General features: G+C 42.8%; 1 protein-coding gene and 1 long non-coding RNA gene across 13 annotated transcripts in view; one reads left to right on the top strand and one right to left on the bottom strand.

The window, feature by feature from the left end:
• Positions 1-4,217: 4,217 nt before the first annotated feature.
• On the bottom strand, positions 4,218-7,733 carry LOC110358325 (uncharacterized). 5 transcript variants are annotated; one of them, XR_010471075.1, is made up of 3 exons: positions 7,697-7,733; positions 6,355-7,331; positions 4,218-4,337 (listed from the first exon to the last, which is right to left on the bottom strand). It is a non-coding gene; the product is annotated as an uncharacterized LOC110358325 (long non-coding RNA). The 5 variants fall into 5 exon arrangements; XR_002412668.2 differs by lacking the exon at positions 7,697-7,733 and having other exon boundaries at positions 6,355-6,493; positions 7,247-7,670; XR_010471077.1 differs by lacking the exon at positions 7,697-7,733 and adding an exon at positions 7,371-7,669 and having other exon boundaries at positions 6,355-6,493.
• A 141-nt stretch (positions 7,734-7,874) lies between these two features.
• The window catches only part of KLF12 (KLF transcription factor 12), a 254,973-nt gene continuing 242,998 nt past the window's right edge, over positions 7,875-19,849 (top strand). Inside the window, exon 1 of one of the 8 annotated variants that reach the window (XM_065055600.1) lies at positions 7,875-8,211. The gene's annotated coding sequence lies outside the window, so the exon portion shown is untranslated. Of the gene's footprint in view, positions 8,419-8,805; positions 9,545-9,574; positions 11,311-19,849 lie in introns of those variants that run through there. The other 7 variants (XM_065055571.1, XM_065055564.1, XM_065055615.1 and 4 more) reach the window with 7 other exon arrangements.

Genomic DNA, 19,849 nt, shown 5'->3' with positions numbered 1-19,849 from the left:
CAATAGGGCAGACTGGAGTTTCTTTCAGCTCATTCAATTTCTATGGTTAGCATTTGCCAAGTGCTCAACCAGTTGTAAAAATCATGTCATCAGTTGTCATTAGGACGAGAATTGATAACTGCTATTTACTGAGCTTTGCAGTCACTCAGATGAATTAATTCTCTTAGTTTTAAAAAAACAAAAACCACACAAACAAGCTCAGGCATTAAGTAAGCAATCGCTACAATATGATGCTTAGGTTTTTCAGCTGTTAGAATGATACCCAGTGGCACAACTATGGTTAATAACCTGTGAAATTTCCCATTAAAAAAACCCAAACTATAACTCATTAAAAAAATAATTTACTCATCTGAAATGTGGTACGTACAACTGAGTCCAGATGAAGCCTCTTAAAGCATGTGAGCTATCAATGTTTGATCCAGCAAGTACATGATCCAGAAATCACCATGACCATGCGTATGTCCATGATGCCCAGATGCAAACCCAGACATTTCAAACCAACCTAATGAAGTAAGAGAAGTGTTGAACCATTTTCAATGTGTCCAATTTCGAATCTGATTCTGTATATTTTCATTTCTTGAGGCCGGGTAAGTATCTCTCAAATCCAAGAGATTCTGGTACTGGAAAAGCCAAGTTGTGTGGCCTTGAAATCAAAACAAAAGTTATGGACAGGAGTGCCTTAATAACACAGGAAAGCATGTGTAAGACAGGGTGGAACATGGTAAAGGAGAAATGCTGTCTGAGTAAAGAAAAAGCATCTAAGTGCTTATTTGTTTGCAGGTTTATTCTGTTGTAATTTTTTAACACCTCCATGGAGAACAAAGAATTTTACTGTAATAAAAACAACTGGGAAAAAACAGAATTTCTTGAAAATACTTGTTATACCTAAAACCTGTCAAGAAAAGTGTGAAAGATTTCTATGATAATATCCGCAAAGAAGACATCGCAGATATTTTTGGCTGCCTACTAGGTACAAAATCAGATCTATGCCCAGCTGAACATGTTCCTTTGCTAACCTGCCTGCAGAATTGTTCTCAGTCCTGTGCACAAAACCCAACCACTTCTGGCACATTTCTTCTGGCTTTGAAACTGCTCCTCCAGGTTTTTCACATGCAGAACTTCTTTTGCAGCCTATGAAACCCATGCACAGGGAACAAATTAGATTGGTGGATAACTTAAGAGCGATTGACTTCATCTCTATATGGACTTGTGCAAAGCCTTTGATGCTGTCCCACATGACATCCTTGTTTCTAGAAAGGGGAGATATGGATTTGATGGGTGGAGCAGTGTAAAGGAATCGGCTGGATGGTCGCAATTAAAGAGCCATGGTCAACGACTCGGATGTCCAGGCAGAGACCAGTGACAAGTGGTGTTCCTCATCAGGGGCCGGTATTGAGACTGGTGCTGTTTAACATCTTTGTTGACATGGACAGTGAGACTGAGTGCACCCTCAGCAAGTTTGCCAACAACACCAAGCTGTGTGGTGCAGTTGACACGCTGGAGGGAAGGGATACCATCCAGAGGGACTTCAACAGGCTTGAGAGGTGGACCTGGGCAAACCTCTTGAAATTCAACAAGGCCGAGTGCAAGGTTCTACACATGGGTTGGGGCAATCCCAAGTACAAATACAGGCTGGGTGGAGAATAGATGGAGAATAGCCCTGAGGAGAAGGACTTGGGAGTGTTGGTCGATGAGAAGTTCAGCATGGCCCAACAATGTGCACTTGCAGCCCAGAAAGCCAACCGTATCCTGTGCTGCATCAAAAGAAGAGGGACTGCAGGTCAAGGGAGGTGATTTTCCCCCTCTACTCTGCTCTCCTGAGACTCTACCTGGAGTCCTGTGACCAGCTCTGGTGCCCCCAGCATAAGAAGAACATGGACCTGTTGGAGTGAGTCCAGAGGAGGGACACGAAGATAATCAGAGGGCTGAAGCACCTCTCCTATGAGGAAAGGCTGAGAGAGTTGAGGTTGTTCAGCCTGGAGAAGGCTCCAGAAAGACCTTTTAGCAGCTTTCCAGTACCTAAAGGGGACCTACAAGACAGCTGGAGAGGGTCTTTTTACAGGGTTATTTAGTGATACAACAGGGGGTAATGGCTTTAAACTGAGAAAAGGTAGATGTAGATCACATATGAGGAAGAAATTCTTCACGGTGAGGGTGGTGAGGCACTGGAACAGGCTGCCCAGAGAAGTTGTGGATGCCCCATCCCTGGAAGTGTTCAAGGCCAGGCTGGATGGGGCTTTGAGCAACCTGGTCTAGTGGAAGGTGTCTCTGCCCAGGGGAATTGGAAATAGGTGATCTTTAAGGTCCCTTTCAAACCAAACCTTTCTATGATTCTATGATATGGCCACATGTACGCAGTGGAGAGCAAAATAACCAGGAGCCACAGAGAACACAACACAGTGGGAGTTACCGGCAAATTTGGGAAGATTGTCCCACACAACGTGTCTATCTTACCAAAAGAGATATAGTAACTTTCATGTCCATATAAGAATACAGTATGCCTCTCTTTATAAAGCACCGTTTAAGAAACCCTTTTCTTTTTGTCTCCTAAACAACCAAAAAACATAGTATTCACTATGAGGAGCTGAGATAATGGAATTGAAGATGGAGCTCAAAATGATGTAAGACATTTTCTCGGAGTGATGTTTAGGTCCATAAATTCAGCAACAAACTACAGAGTTTTGAAAGGAAAATCCCGAGCAACCCGTTCTGTTCCTGGGTGTTGAATTGACATGGTGTCCAGAGCCAGGAAGTGCCTGTCTCCATTTTTTTTTCCTTACAAAAACATTAACCATACATTGGAGAGATGCAAAAACCAAAACCTCCTGCTTTCCCAGGACAAGTTCCTTGATGATTTCCTACTCTCTATTCACTTTTGCCAATGTTAGATTATATTAAATAAGGAACTGTCCCTTCCTGTTCTTCTGCCTCTTAAATAAGATCATAACCCTTCAGGGGCTCTTGCTGAAAGAAGGCAAGTTTAAAATTAAAAAAAAAAATAGTTCGTGATCTCAATCCAAGGTTAAAAAAAGGGCACAGAGCTTTTGGAGCAAGGGAGTGAAGCATTAGTACTGTGCGGCCCCACTTTCCTAGAAAATGTGACTTGGCAACATTGCTGGTCTAAATCTGGCAAATTGAATATTTTGGTCTCTGTCCCTGGAGAAAGACATGTACCTATTGTATCAGATTATCATTTTCCTCTTTCGTGCAGTGTAACTGAACTATTCTCCATTATATACTTTATTATATCAGAGAGGCTGCATGGTGTACACTAACACTGCCATTTATGTGCCAAGCTAGGTTGTTTTTGTTGTTTTTTTTTAAAGGAGAGCGGGATAAAGGCAAAATTTCCTGATCATCTAAGAACAATTGATTCATACAAAGTATAGAAAAAACACAAACATGGTGTACAAAAGCTATCATTTTCACACCCCAGGAATATTTCTGCTGATGTTTGAATGAGTCACATGAAATACGATAGCGCTACTTGTCCATTTTACTTCCACATTTTAGATTGACCGCTTTGGTTAATGGCCACCTAGAAGTTGACTGTAAACCCTTGCATTTGATGGCCGAGTGCCGTGCGTGTTAAAATATTTTAGAAGTAGATTCAAAGAAACAGAAACTGATGTCCTCACCTAAAAAAAAGTCTGTAGCCTCATGCTTGATGATGGCTCTTGGATAAAGGGGCAAAGCGCACAGAGCTGTGTTGAGTTTAACCCCAGTTTGAGTGGAGAAGGAGCAGAGGAAGCTCTTGGCAGATGATCACAGCCTGGACTGCAAGACAACAACCATACCCGCAAGGCTTTATCTGCTGAGGTGGGCAATTCCTGAGCAAAAAAGTCCCTGTTTACGTGCCTGTATCCAAAAGAGAAGGCTTGTGAAAGGAATTAGTAACACAATCTCTCAACTGCAGGTATTTGAATTGATTATCTGTCAATCCAAAGGTTTCCCTAAGTTCAGCAAATGAACACAATCTGTCTTCTAAAATATATCATGTAATTTGTTAAAGCTTTTGTCCAACCATGCATCCCAAATAAAAACACATTTAGTTTTTGGTTTGGGTAGTAAGTTTGATATTTTCTTTTGTTTGTTTGTTTGAGTTAGAAAATTGAATAGAAGCTAAAATGGAGCAAACAATAGATAACTTAAGAATGATATTTTTATGACTGGTGTTAATTTAAATGACAAAAATCTCACAATATTCAGCACATTACTGATTTATTTCAGATGTATTTTTATTTGTTTCAGGCTTGCATTGTTAAAATATGCTATTGATTTTTCTGTTTTCTTTTGTTCTGAGGTTCCAGTGTGCTCTCTGCTGGTGATGCCATTCCCTGTTTCGAGAAATGATTGAATCATTATGATTAAATTAAAAAAAAAAAAAAAAGACTTAAAATATGCTTCAGTTAAAGGTAGAAGTTGCTAAATTGCTTTCAAGAGTTTTTTTATTTGCACATTTGCTGGATTAAGATCTAAAGCAAAATGCAAATAGGACAATGGATACTGGGGAAGAACAGTGAAGAAGATTCTGTATCAGTGGAGGACAATGATAGGAGAGGTGAGAGGCTGAGGAGCAGTATGGGGAGGTTTTACGGGACCTCCTTTTTGGTAAGGTTTAGGAAACTCCAGCAGAGGAAGAGCAGCTACAGGAAGACTGGAAAGAGCCATCTGGGGTGGTAAGTACTGGGACTCAATAGAAGTGAATCAGTAGTACTGCTTTGTAGGCAATATGGTAGAAGTGGTACAGAATTACAGAAAAATTCTAAAATACACACATAAACACACTTATCTAGCTTATGAAAAAGAAAGTAACCAGAAATGTTCCATGGGCAAACTCGTTTTCCTGACTTCCAAATGTATGTTTTTCTATTTTTAGATTTGTGTATGGCAACACACTGTTAAGGTTCACATTTAGAAACTGAAGACTCTTGTTTCTGAAAAAATAGCATGCTGAAAAGTCCCGTTGATTAATAGGAAATATAATTAAAGGTCCTTCTTTCGAGAAAAAAAAAATGCAGGGGAAAAAAAAAAAAGAGAACTTTCTAAATCTTTAGAAATACTGAATGTTTTAGAAGTATTTCTGTGTTAAAATGTAAGCCAGAACATTTTCAAATCAACGATGTATGTTCGGCTTTGTTAAGCTGGATGAGAATGGAAACAGAAGGGTCAGGTATATGGAGTGAGCCAAGATGGTGATTTAGTAGGACAGGTTTTCCATAAAAGCATGTGATTGAGAACTACATTTCTCTATAAATCTGTGATATATATCAAATACTAATGTGTAATATCCCTACTTCTGTATCAATCTATTGATCTATAATAATGTAATAAATTTCTCCTGTGAATGTAGCTACATATTTTTTGCTTTAGATACTGCCCTGCAAATTCATGCATATGGGTAATAGTTCTTAGTAGCAGGCAATAGACCATGTAAACAACCAACATAGCACATAATGAAGCTCACAGAGAACAAGTTTTATCACCAAATGTCAGTCAGCCAACCCCTCTTCCAGATGATTTCCTTAGATATATTAGATAAATTAATAAAATATTTCTAAGTATGACAAAATAAATATTGATGTTTTAAAATATTTTATCTGAAATCCAATGGAAATGAGCTTCGTCTGCTTCTCAGGGCACAGCAATGTGTGTAACACGATGTTTCTCTGTTACACACCTTATCACATTGACTACATGCAATCTTCCTGCTATCACTACTCATTTTTCATGTGCCAAGTATTGATTAATCCTTTAACCTCAGTAGGTAGAAACCAGTTCTTCTCTGCAGAACGTTCAGTGCTGGGAAATCATTGCTCCCTGTTCCAAGTGTTTAAGAAGGTTGCATGTTAATACTCATGTTTTTTATTGATTAATCTGAATATAAGCTAAGCATCTATCCAGGGAATGTTTCTGGTGGTGTTCTACAGTAGCCTGCCTCCTGTGGGATTGCATATTTTATCTTTAAAATAAGTGTTACAACATTAACATCTGACTGGAGTAAAATCTTCTGAAATTTAATGAATCATATATATAACTTACGATGAGTTGTTGGAACTGGTTTTGCATCTAAAGAAATAATATAAGGAAATACGTTGCTTGGGTCATCAGACAGCACTTTAACTCTATGCTCACTTTTCTCCAAAGGAAATGATTACACTAGAGGCAAAATTATAATAGCAAATCATGCCTATTCTCCTTTATACCTTGAGGAGACATGTATTTATATGGACTGTGAGGTTGACTTCTGTTCATATGCATTTTGACATTTCTTATTTGCTTTTCTGCCTTTTTTTTTAACCTTGTGGAAATAGGGGTAAGATGCAGCGACAAACAGCAAAAGGGTTGCATTACCTTTATACCAAGAGGCGGCAGAGCACCAGTTACAGGGAGAGCACGTGAAGCAATGCACAGGTGTATTTCAGGCAGTTGGTATGAAATCCTCCCAGGGAACAAACATTGGTTCTGGTTCTTCTGGCTTCCTCAGTAAATACTGTGTAGAGCAGCAAACATTAGCTTGTATTTACTGAAAGTAATAGCGTTTTAGCAGTAATTATTTACCTGAGCTCAGCCTGGCTTTCTGTGTAAATATACAAGCTATACAGGCTTTTCAAACACACTCACACCATAGGCCAACATACTGGACAAGGAATCCCTCTTTTTGTATTTTATTTACCAAATTATTGCTACCAGTGGGATCCTCTAGAGCTGTTGAGCCAAGTTTGAATTTGGGGAGGACGAGGGGTGGGGATCATGAGGAACTTGCCATTTTCTACATGCTCTGACCACAGGTTTTGCCTCATCTAGGACGAGGGCAGCACGTTGACTATTCACAAGGTTATTAAACTTCCTTAAATTGAATTCCACCCACCGGAGCACTGCCCAGACACCACTTCAGCAGCCAGGGCTGGTCAAAGCTCACCTGCCCTCTGGCCATGCCGTGTTTACTTCACGCAACGGGAACCACAGGGGAGGAGGCAGAAAACAGCCACATCAGCTTTACTTTAACAAAGGGCTGAGGGAATTCCTAGGTAACCTGTCAGGCCAGCCAAATAGCTTTGACACCGGTCAGGCATGGGCCAGGACCTCTCCATCGAAATACTTCACCGTGTAAGAACGCTTTTCAAAAGAAACAGGAGATTGGGTCCTTGAAGTTCAATCCTGATTCTCTGGACTGGTATTTTTATTTCCCGGGGTTTTTAAAATTCTTCTTCTCTGTGTATTGTTATTAAAAGCCGTTACAAACCTGTATTTACAGCTCTTACGTGTGGAAAAAAAATACCCAACCTTCCCATAAAGGAAGTTCTCAGTTTGCAGAGGCGCGACTCACACTTACATGCAAAAAAAAAAAGAAAAAAGAAAAAAATCACCTCACATACTTCCCACGAGCTGCAGTGTAAAAAATAATAATAATAAAGAAAAGAATGCTAAAGGAGAGGTTTGCAGCGCCCAGCCGCTGCCAGCCCGCCAGGTAACGGCGCGGCCGCAGCGCCCGGCCGGCCAGCGGGGACGAACCGAGAGAAGCGCCCGCCGCCCCCTCCGCCCGTCCCCCGGCAGCGCGGCCCCGCCCGCCCTCCCGCTCACCCGCGGGGCTCCCCGCAGCGCCCTGTCCCTCCGTCTCCCCTTTTCCCGGCGCTCCCCTCAGCACCCCCATGGCCCAGTGTGTGTCCCCCCCCGCCCCGGGCTCTCCCCGTACCCCGCCGAGCCTCGCCGGGCACCCCGTTAACCCGCCCCGACCCCGCCTGCCCTCAGCGCCCCCCCCCCCCGTGCCGGGCCTCCCGCTGCCGGCCCCGCCCTGCCCCTCCCCTCGGCGCCCCGCTGCCCTGCCCCCCGCGGCCGGGCGGGCGTGAGCTGGGGCCGCGGCCGGGGCCGGGCGGTGCGGCCGGGCGTTCCCGTCCCCACCCCGCGGGGCGGGGCGGGCGGCGCACCGGGGCGGCCGAGGGGCGGGGGCGCGGCCCCTCCCCTCCCCCCGCCCGGCTGCCGGTGGGGGCGGGGACGCGCCGCATGCCAGCGACGCCACCGGCGCCCGCCGCGGCCGGAGCAGGGGCCGGGAGCTGGGGAGGGGGGACACCGGTTCGGAGCGGGGCCCTTTGTCTGAGCGACCGGTGGGGTGTCACGGCGGCGGCCCCACCGTGAGGCGAGGCGAGGCGAGGCGGCGCCGGGAGCCTCCACCCCCGGCCCACCCTGCCCCTGGCTCATCATGTGACGCGGGTAAGTCGGCGGCGAGCGCCGCGGTTCCCCGGGGCTGCCCCCATTCATTTCCCGGGGACGGCGGCGAGCCCGGGGGCGCCGCTGCTGTGAGTACGGGTGTGCGGGTGAGTGCGTGTGACACTGCCCCGGGCGGACAGACAGACAGAGAGCGGGGACCCTGTGTCAGGGGAAGGAAACAGTTTCTCCTGCTCTGCCGCTTCTGCTCAGGTCTGTGCCGATTCCCTTTCTTATCAGAATAAACGCCTAACGTGTATTTTTTTTTTGCTGCTGTCCCAATCAGCTTTAAAAAAAAATCGCTCCTGTACTGAAGTTAAATAATTGTGAAGAAAAGCGGGCGTAGGGCGCCCCCCCTTTCCCCTTCCCTCAGCGCCGCCGGGGCGAGCGGGGGGTTAACGGCGGTTAACGGTGCCCTCCCCGCTCCCTCCTCTCCGTGCCCCCCCATGTGTGTGTGTGTATGTGCTGGGGGCCGCCCCCGCCGCCCGCCCGAACTTTTCCTGCAACTTTCCCGCTGAGGCTTCGGGGGGGGGATGTGGGGGAAGGGGAGGGGGGTGCGGTGAAAAAAAGCAAGGGGGCAAAAAAAGAAATAAATGAAAAAAGCGATAAGAGAGGAGTGATGAGCTGGGATCGCCCTAGCCCTTTGTGCTACCGGCCCCGGGCGGCCGCCGTGCCCCTGCGCCTTTGGGGGGGGGGGGTGAGAAGAAATTAATACATTAAAAAAAAATTAATTAGTTTTTTAAATCAGAGTGTAACGCTAATGGGGGAAGAAATCCGAGTGTAACGCCGTGGGGGTAGAAAAATAAAAATTGCAGGTAACGCTGTGCTACCTTCTACAAAAATAATTATCTTCTGTTAAAATAAATACTTGCTCTTCTAGAAGTCGTCTGGTGTTGCTTGGCGAGCAAACCGCTGGTATTTATGCTAAAAGCGTGTGCCCAAAGCGTGCCCCGTGGCGTCGGTGTCATCCCATTAAGCCCACCAAAAGCTTTTTGCTGCTGAGATGAAATTTGGGCTCCTGTCTGCCTCCCCTCAAAATCCCGTTAGGGTGGTGCAGGATTTTGGGGGGAGGCGGATAGGAGACACAAAATGGGTTATTTTATGTTTTCCCCTGCTGTGGTTTGCGGGGATGTGATGCTTCGCTCCAGGTGGTGGGTTTTTTTGGACCTCGGCTCCCGCAAATGGGCTTATGTGAAAAATAGCCGGTTTACGCGCTTAGGGAGCAGGTATGGGCAGTTTGGTAGGAGGCACCGAAGAGAAGTTCGCTTGCATCGGGATTTATATTGAGCTTGTGAAATCCAGCTAGCTTTTGGCAGTCCCCCTCCCCCCCTGAAAATAAGTAAGTAAACCAATTTATTTATTTTAATTATCCATCATGGAAATAAATGGTGTTATTCTCCCTCGCCCCTTTTCTTTTTGCTTTTCCCTTTTTGTATCGTCAAGGCAGGTAGATATTCGCGGCAACTTTGCGAGGCTGCTTTATATAGTGCTGGCGTGTGGGCTCCATTTTCTGCTTTCTGGTTGGTCTACAACTCTGAAATGTACTGGAACAGCAAAGTGGTCTTAGCGTGGGATTAGTAACTGTGCTGAATAGGTCACAGATGGGGCGATAGGAGCATTTTATTAATGACGTAAGGCTGCATGAAACAAGTCTGCTTTTTCTTTTTTTTTAATATTCATGCTGGGGGAGGGGGAATATCTTTCTAATGGGATGTAATCAACTTGAAACCGCTGTCTGCAAGCTGGCATGTCACCTATCGTCACAAACCAACCACGCATAGTGAAGGAAACATTGCATATGGATTTTTTTTTTAATTTTTTTTGTATTTTTCCCCTCCCCGTGCTGCCTGAGGCTTTGGCAGCCGGTTGGAGCTGCCGCTGCTGCGCTGCCGGCGGGTGCCCGGGCTGGAGCCTGGTGAGATGACATCACCCCCTTGGCGGCTGGGGAGCAGCACCCAGATTTTCCTTTTTTGAATTTTTTTTATTTGTTTTTTTTCCTTTTATTATTTTCCCCCCTTTTCTGTGCCTAGTACATGTTTTGGGGGGGGGGGAAGGGGGATAGGCTGGGGAGCACCTTTATTTAGGCAAACCTTTTCCTTAGAATACTGGCAGCTTTACAAGGTGGCTTGGGCTCTTTTTTGTTTGTTTGTTTGTTTGTTATTCCTCTGGAGTAGTCCATAGCATTTAAAGAGGGTTGCAAAAAAATCCTATTTTCTCTTCTGTCTCCCAGCTGTGAAGAAAAAGGCTTTTTGAGGAGGAGATATGCCATGGGGTGTTTGATGAGTGACTGCGTGTGTGCTGGAGGGGCTGGGAAGGAGTTTAGGATGTGGGAGATACTATTCGGTTTCTGCTTCTGATAGTGAGGCAGTATCAGACGTGTAAAGAAAGGGGGATGGGAAATGAGGCATTTTAAATGTTGTTAACATTTAGCAGTAGTATTTCCAGACCGTCCTGTGCTCTCTTGTAGAAAAAAACCTTTGCTGGAAAGGCCCCTGGGAGCCCAGGAGGACCATGTGTAACAACTTTTAAAAATAAACTTTCGGATTCCAGGACAGGCTAATCGTGGAGCCCTCTGCCAGCTGTTTCTGTCAGGATTAGCCAGACCTGAACGTACGCAAGCAGAGTTTCACTTCAGACCAGAGGAGGCTGAAATGCAGCAGGGTTGAACCGGCTCTTCTTGCCCCAGGAGATGGTTGACTGGGCTCGGTGAAGGGTTTGGGCTGCAAAGCCCTGTGGTAGCGACCGTCTTCGCCTTCACCCAGACCAGGGTGGTGCCTGACAGTACCCACCGTAATCAAATAGAAATACAGACCATGTTTTTGAGGAAATGGGTGATGCCGCTCCTGGGTGCTTGGGAAGCTCTTTGCCACACAGCAGGGTTGCAGAATGTCCATGTAACTCAGGTTTCAGCTCTAGAAGGGCATCCTGCTGTGCAGATTTTGTATGGCTTGTAAAATAAAGGGAAGGTATGTGCCTTTGCCCATTGCTGGGTGGACGATGCCTGCTTGCACTAGCCTTCTCAAAGTCATAGTGCTGTCGCCTCTGCGCTTGAGGCTGCTGGATCACCGCCATTCAGGATGGACAACCTCCTCGCTCCTTTCTTCAGTAAGTGCCACTTGCATTGTGTGACAGCTCTTGTCAGTACAGGGTTGGTTTTGACAAGTCTTTGTTCAAATCTAGTAAAATGCGAGACTGGGGATGAGGTGTTTGTATATTAATAAAGCTGGGGAAATAACTTGTTTTTTTTACTCAAGTGTTTTTGGTTGTGGCTTTTGATGTGTTGTCTCTTGATTTGTTGGAGGATGATTGTGGTTTGCCTTCCTTGATGCAACTACAAAGTGAAACAAAATACTAATTTTTTTTTAATGGAAATTTCATTTTTAGAAAAGCTGAAATGGATGCAGCACGGAGACTTTGACCTTCTCAGCTCCTGACTAGTGGTTGTTTACTACAGCTGCAGCTGTGCGTCTTTGAAAGAGGAGGAGCTGCAAAGACAAGCATGCTCCCTTTCCCTGGCTAAGAAGGAAACATATAATGAGCATGCTGTTTCAAAGTGAGATGTGAAGGAAAGTATTGAGCAGTCAGGTTATGGCTTTCCTTTTTGTGCAAGGAGTGCTGTATATGTAAGACAAATTTTGAGTTTTGTAAGTGCAAATGTGAAAGCATGCAATGACTACCCTTCCTATGCAGTGAAAAATGTTTTTCTTTTTTAATTAAATGCATGCTTACTCTAGAAAAGAGAAATGGTTTTGCACTAGAGTACTAAGGACATTCTCAACATTGATCGTCAGTGGAAAAAGCTCCATGCGATGTTACCCTGTGTTCAACAGCTGAACTTTAGACAGTCCTCTTACTTCCACTGATTTATTTTTTATTAAAGTTGGTAATTAAAAAAAAAAAGGGAACAAGAGTTACATTTGAGGATTCAGTGTCAAAAATATTCTTTCAGTTTATAGCCAGGCATAGAGTTATGTTGACAAACTTGACTGGGGCTTTGGCTAGACCTGATATATGTATGTGGCACTGTTGCAAAAGTGGGTAAAATTGGACCAGTGTGAGGACAGCTATGTCTCTTTTGTTTTATACATATGAAAACACCCAACTGTGCTAGTGGTGCTGTGTTTACATTTAGAAGCTCTTTTCTGTGCAGAAGGTCTGCTTAGACTTGGCACCCTAAAATCTGTGAACTTTCTGCAAAGTTTGGTGTGACTGGTGGGTCTGAAGTTTTTTTTTCCTGAGTCTGTGCTGTCGTGTTTGCTCCCAAGCAATAACAATAACACAAAAATGATAGGATATTCTTTAATAAGTTTTATTTACTTTTTTGGAAGCAGAGAATTCTTAAAATAATACTGGGAGACAGAAGGAAGAGAAAAAATGAATGTGGCTTTGCCAGCAAAGTCAGTATATCTACACTGTATGTAACACTGAGCTTTGTGGACTTTGGTTTCTTGAGTTCGGTGTAAAATCTCATGTTATGAATCGGAAAGCATGATCTATACTTTGGTCTAAACCAAAATCAAATTATAATATACAAATATTTTTTTGCACTTGTTTCTACTGCAGAATGTTGTGTCTTGATTTGGAGAAGACAACTTTAAATTATGGTGTGTCTTGGTCCTACAACTATTTCTGTCATTTCCTGTGTTTTTGAGAAGGGATGGTGGCATGAGCCATCCCAGTGCTTCTCAGCTGAAATATATGGTAAAACTTGGAATAGTGTGTATGACGTCATGTGAAATACATTCAGGGACTCTGTGCTTCATAGTGACTATGTTTCTGCATGCATTCCACATCTGTGCACATCAGCTCCTGGGTCAGAAGAACCCCTTCAGCTGCAGGTACAAGGGTAGGACTTGTCCAGGTGTTGGCTTGCTGGTTATCCCTTTTATTTATTTATTATTTTACAAAGTTCAGTAAAATCAGGAGGATGCAAAAGCTAAGGTATATGATAACTAAAATTCTGTGTGTTAGGGTCAAGGGAGATCCCATGATTAAGGACTGTTAAAAGTATGTGTTTGGTGATATTGAATAACATTTGCAAGGCAGTTGCATACTGTCATTTCCTACCCTCTGAATGCAATCCTAGCAGTGTCTTTTTTTTCTTTTTTTTTTTAATCACCTGGTTTATTTGTTCATAGAATTATTTATTTATTTATTTATTTATTATTGAAAGAAATACAGTCATGTAATGGTGTTTATCCTTTTGTGGGTCGCTTGTAGTGCTGGCGTTGACAGGCTTTGAAGTTGCAGTGCAGACCAGCACCACTTGAGCTATGGAATGTCTGGTTAGCAGTTGCAAGCTTTTGTCCTCTCTGTGAACCAGCTTCCAGGACAGGAATGAAACACGCGCTTTGCTCATGGCTGATGTGGTGTTTGCTACATAGCAGAGTAATGATGGGACTTAAAAATCCTGAGCTTTTTGCCTGGCTGTGGGGCGAGTGTATTCTCGTCATTTAAATGTAGAACAATCAAATGCATGACCTTGGACATCAGTGCCACAAAGGGGATAATTAATCAGGTGATCTGTTGTGTCAGGAGACCTGAGTTCTGGTCCTGGTTTTGTTGGATGTCACGGATGACCGCTTTGTTACCCTCTCTGTAAGGTGGTAAGCAGTGACCCTAATTGCTAATTAGTGTGGGGTGTTGTCAGGAGGTCAGAGCTCTGAAGATCAGGAGGTTATAAAGGCTAACCCTCATCTTCCCTCTGCCTACCTGCATAGTCCAGTGGAGGGCTACAGAGATGATCAGGGTCTGGAGCATCTTTCTTATGGGGAAAGGCTGAGAGACCTGGGCCTGTTCTGCCTGGAGGAGAGAAGAGGGGATCTTATTTGTGCTTATAAATATCTCAAGGGTGGGTGTCAGGAGGATAGGACCAGGTTCTTTTCAGTGGTGCTTAATGATAGGCACACAGGAGGTTCCATCTGAATATGAGGAGAAACTTCTTTACTTTGAGGGTTCCAGAGCACTGGAACAGGCTGTCCAGAGAGACTGTGGAGTCTTCTTCTCTGAGGACATTCAAAACCTGCCTGGACACATTCCTATGCCCTTGGGTGAACCTGCTTTAGCAGATGGGTTGGACAAGACGATCTCCAGAGGTACCTCCAAACCCCAACCATTCTGTGATTCTCTGCCTTGGCTGAGAAGAGCTTGGCTGGTGGTGGTGTTTGCATCTCTTTTCTGGAGCCTTATGTGGGTCCTTGACAATTGGAAGTAAGTTTAGGTCCATTAGTAGAACTGGAGGTGCTACCAGCAAGCTCTGGAAGCCTTTCTGAGCATGGGGGAACTGTAATTCTCAGGTTTTTTGTTCAAGTCTCGACAGGCTGACATCATGGGTAAAGACAATAATCTAACCCCAGCAGTTTCTGTCTTTTTCTGTGGATCCCTGTGGGAGAATCTTTCCAAACAAAACATTCTGAATTATTTTTTAGCTTTTTTTTCCACAACCAAAATTGTTAAAAGTGACTGCTGTGTTCTCAAAAACTTCCAATTCAAGCTTTGCAGAAGCAGTCACTGTGAATTTCAGCTGAAATGACTGAAGTTTGTTAAGTAGAATAATGCAATATTGGAAACTTGCAGCATGATTTTCAAATAATAACTGTGACTGTTGTCATTTACCATGGATGTTATTAGTTTTTTTTTCCATGGGACCAGCATTTTCAGATGATCTGCTAAACGTGAGAACTCCTTTTACAGCAAATGTGATAACACGTTGTCATCCAAGGTAGCCACTGAGATATTTGAGATTAATGGTATCGGTTGCCAGTTCTTACTAGGAAAAAAAAGGAAGAAACTGAAAACTGTTGTGAGCATTATGTAGTACCATTTGACAAAAATCTGAGCAGGACTTGACTTTAAATAATACAGATTTGTTTGTTTGTCTTTATTTTGAGTGTGCAATGCTGGCGAAAACCAGTATCGAGTTAGTCTTCAAGTATGGGTTGGCAGTGCTCTGGTAGATCATCTAAAGAGCTATGACTGATGACACTTTAAAATCTTTTAAAGTGTTGGACGGTAGTTGGAGCTCTTCCAGTTCCTTTTTCAAAGAATCTTTCAGCTGCAAGAAAATTTGGGTTAAGTGAGAAATGAAAAATTTCCCTTAAAAAAACAAAGGTGGGGAAAAACATTATTTTCCGGTTTCTGTAAATCAGTAACACAATGCAACTTGGTTAGATGGAACCAGTGAAAAACTAAGGAAATCTTTTGTATAGACAGTGCCATACAGAATTTTGAAAGGAAAAAGAAGAGCAAACTGAATTATTTTTCCCCATTTGGAAGGGAGAGAATGCAAACTCAGTCTAGTTAGCAGGCTGCTATTTCAGAAAGCATTGCCATTTTCATTTTTATTTTCCCTATGTTCAGCTAAACCAACATTTTGCTAAAATGTCTCTGACATTTGTCTAAAGAGTATATATCAATAATTACGGACTCTGTTTTGAGAATGTGATAGATTTGTGATTTTTGGTTGGTTCTATTTGGATAAAGTTTATGATAGTCACATTGAACAATTAAATATAAACATAGCACAAATTGAAAAATATAATGAGATTTAGGACACTTTTTATTCTTTGCATCCCAGACAGCATCCAAGATGGATTTATTTTGTGCTTGCCAGAGATGTGCTCTCCTTTATGTTTCACGTGTTGCTGGATTTAGGAAGACAGTATTTCTTTTTCATTGCAGTGCTAAAGAAGTATGTGGGCTGGGCAGGGATGGGAGCCTTGGGTCTGTGCATAGCAGTTGCAGACACTTGCCCAAGTCAGTTCTGGTGGATAGCTTGGATAAAATACATTCCTTTCCCAAAAAGAGGAGCCTAACTTGTCCTTGCCTCAGAGGCGTGTACTAAAATCATGATGCCAAAATCATTCTCGTGGTTCAAAAGACCATCAGAAAGCCTCTCTGTTGGCTGGCGGTAGAGGAAATCTCAAATGTTTAGCTCGTGCATGGATGTGTGCAGTGTGCTTGTTTAAAGATAGGTGAGAGGACGACAAATGGTAGGACAAGGGGTAATGGGTTCAGGCTGGAACACAAGAGGTTCCGCTTCAATTTGAGAAGAAACTTCTTCTCAGTGAGGGTAGCAGAGCACTGGAACAGGCTGCCCAGGGAGGTTGTGGAGCCTGTGTAACCTCACCTAGGCGTTCCTGCTCTGGCAGGGGGATTGGACTAGATGATCTTCTGAGGTCCCTTCCAATCCCTAACATTCTGTGATTCTCTGTGAGGAGACCTGCACTGCTGGAGTCCTGGGAGAAGCATTCCTGGCCCTGCAGGATTTGGTGGTGGGGAGGAAGGAATAGCAGTTTTGTGGCTTTTGTTATTTGGTGTTTAAGTTACCCCATGTGTTGTGAGAGCAGCCACCCTGAAGTCAGGCTATGGTTTCATATGATAGGGGCAGCACTAGGAGTGTAGTGGTTTGGTACCCAGCCCCCTTGTGAGCAGAGAGCATAGCCTGAGATCCATCAGCAGAAAGGAAATAAATTTGTATTTTCAGATCCCTCCCAAAAATTATTGAACTTTCACCTGTGTGTGACTTTCATTGACATTTCTTTTTCCTTGTCTTGGAAAAAGAAAAAAAAAAAAAAGGAGAAAGTTTCTTCTTGTGATGAATTCTGGCAGCAGTCGATACTGCATGTTCCCATCCATCAGTTCTCATCCCTGTGTTTGGCTGTGGCTCTGCCTCTTGCCAGCACTACTGCCTGGCCCCTCTTTGGCTGAGGGTTGCTGGTTTCTCATCCTCTTCCTCTTGCTGTAACCCTTCTGTAGGTAACCCGAATAGACCAGTGTCTCATAATTAAAAAACTTCTTTAATTGTTATTTACAGTCACATTTTCTGGATCCTGGATTATTTTAAAGCTGCCTTCGGTTTATGAGAAGTGTAGCAACTTTAACTTCTCTTCCTTTTCTGCTTTTTCTTAGAAACATTTTTGCTTGTACTGTTGTGCTTTTATATTTTAATATATATATTTATAGCATATATATATGTATTTAAAACTGCTACTTACTCCCCATGAGGCATATTTTCTTGGTGGTTCAGTGGCAATCCTTCTGAGCAGAGCTGCCCTCCTGAGAGCATGGCTTTCCGTGACAGTGCCTCCCTGGTTAGAGAGCAGGGCAGGTAGGGTGAGGATGCTCCCCCACGTTTGGCCGTGGGTGTTGAAGTGTCTGTCAGCAGACCCAGAGCCAGGATTGGTCCTGCATCCAGGCTCGCTCCTTGGATATTGCTGTCATGTCATAAATAGAAACATGAGGGTAGCATGAAAAGTCTGTTCATATCGGTTAAATATTAGAAATATGAAAATAGTCAGTGGAAATATTCTCCTTGTGTTATACAATGTTAAAGCTAATTCAGCAAACCTGAAAATTTTTATCTGTGTCAAGGAATCTGTAAAAGTAATTTTTATAGGAGGGAGCAGAAATGAGACACATGCTACGGCAATCATTTGATATGATCTAAAACAGTAATCCCAGTCAGCATTTGTCATTATAGTGTTTTCAGTTTAAACGCTGAATGACCAGACTGCTGCTTTTGTGAAGCTTGAGGACTGGCAACAGTGTCAAGTATGGGAATTGTGTCCTAAAAACATCTTGACAGCGCTGCAAGTGCCGTAGAAGAAGTGAAGCCACATTTAACCAACGTGTGAGTTGCAAAGACTTTTAAGGATTTCTGCTTGGATGAACAAGTTTGAATTTAGCCACAGGTGCTGAATTCAATTCGTTCTCCTGGGTTGTAATATGAACCCTGTTTTTGGAGACTAATCTAGTGCTGTATATCTAGTAGGAGGCTTCCAGCTTGAAACTGAGCTCTTAGTTTAAAAGCAAAACAGCCTAGAAGGACTCCTAAACCACTGAACTATCATCCTTGCTCTTGGTGCCTGATAACGGCTTTCCTCGCTGTCTGTACATCAATCTCCTGCGTAAACTTGAAGTCCCATGTTGAGAGGGGGATTTAATTCCTTGTGTCATAGGCCAAAGGGCATGTTAGGAACCTCCCCCCCATAGACTAGCATGTAAAATACAGTTTAATTCTGCAGTGACTTAGTGAAAAGCTTTGATAAGCTTCTGTTCAAGGTCTTAATTGAAGAGTGAAGCTGCATTTGGAGTTCATTGTCATCCGAAAGGATGGTTTCAGAGGATGGCTGGTTCTGTTCAAAGTCTTTAGTTGGCGGTGAACATGTTAGCATTTAAGCAGGTAGCAGATGGAACCTACTGTAATGATAAATGAAGTTACACTCACTGGGAGCAGTACTTGGTGAAGTGAGAAGAAATACAAGATCTCAACATGGAATCAAATTGTAGATTCGTTGACTTGAAGATCAGAAAAGACGATTGTGATCATCTAATTCAATTTAAATTGTGCCATGAGTAGGGTGTCATCTTGCTGTGTGAAATCCTCACGGTCCCTTGGAGCTGGAACACTTTGTGAGTACATGTTTGTAATGTAAAAAAAAACTTCATGTGATGGGGAATCCACTGTTGTCTTTGGTAAGCTGTTCTAGTGGTTATAATTACCCTAATCTCTATGCATTATTTGTAATCTGAATTTATCCATATATTTGTGCTTCCAGCCACTTAACCTTGTTATACCTCTGTCTCTTAAGTGAGAGGTTGACCAGTTTCCTGTCAATTCCTTCTCCATCTTCATTTTCAGAGTTCGCATAATTGAACAGTGTTTTAATTTGTGGCTGTTGAAGAAGGTGAATTGATTTAAATCATTTTGACTTTAAAGTGGCTGGCAGGAAAACTTGATTTGAACAATCAGTTTAAATCTTGTTTGGGTTTTGCAGTTCTTACTGATTTTTCATTCTCGGTGACATTTAATGTGCTGATACACAGCAGACGGAGTAGTCTTTACGCAGAGTGTACTCAAATTTTTAGTCAAGAGGATACGTTGTATGCATACCCACATATTGAACAAGTTTGTGGAGTTAATGTTTACCAAGTTTAAATTTTTGTATGATTAATATTACAATATGGCTGAAGTTTTTATTATTTACTAGATGTTTTAATTTTACTATTGACTTCATTAGATAGATAGAAATTGGAACTAAAACTGTAGAAAACATAATTTAAGTTATTGTTATTAATATTTTGGTCTGTTTTTAATGTTCCAGGTTACTTTAAAATCTTATTTAAAATTATTTGTGTTTAAAACTAACTTTTATATGAAATAGACGGAAAATAATATTTGGTTATTAAGAGAAACTCGTAGTTTCTGTTTGAAATATATTTGAGTGTTTTAGAACTAGTAGGTATCACCCTTCAGCATTTTTGTATATTTAAAGATTGGAAGAGAAACCCACAATTACCTAGTTTTTGTTCCCCATAGATTTTTAAACTTCTGAATGAGCTAGTTATTAGTCTGTGGGGGTTGAATAAGCTGTGAGAAAGACTATATTCTATGATGCACCTGCTTATTGATTTGTTTACTGCATTTCAGTTTTGTTTAATCTATAATTTTTATCGGGTTAGTAGTTTCTTTGAAACTTCAGCAGCAAACGAGTACTGCTTGAGCGTTGATGAAAGAAGGAATGTAAATCAATTTTGTAATTTCAAATGTAGTTTTGTTGAATAATTTAAATAAGAGTCAGATATGTTCACTAGAACATATGTTATAGAAAAAAGCCATTTCTTTACCAGACAGGTTTTGGAG

Source organism: Columba livia, chromosome 1 (assembly GCF_036013475.1).
Source record: "Columba livia isolate bColLiv1 breed racing homer chromosome 1, bColLiv1.pat.W.v2, whole genome shotgun sequence".
NCBI lineage: Eukaryota > Metazoa > Chordata > Aves > Columbiformes > Columbidae > Columba > Columba livia.
The sequence above is the reverse complement of the archived record's forward strand: the minus strand, read 5'-3'. Positions and strand labels throughout refer to the sequence as shown.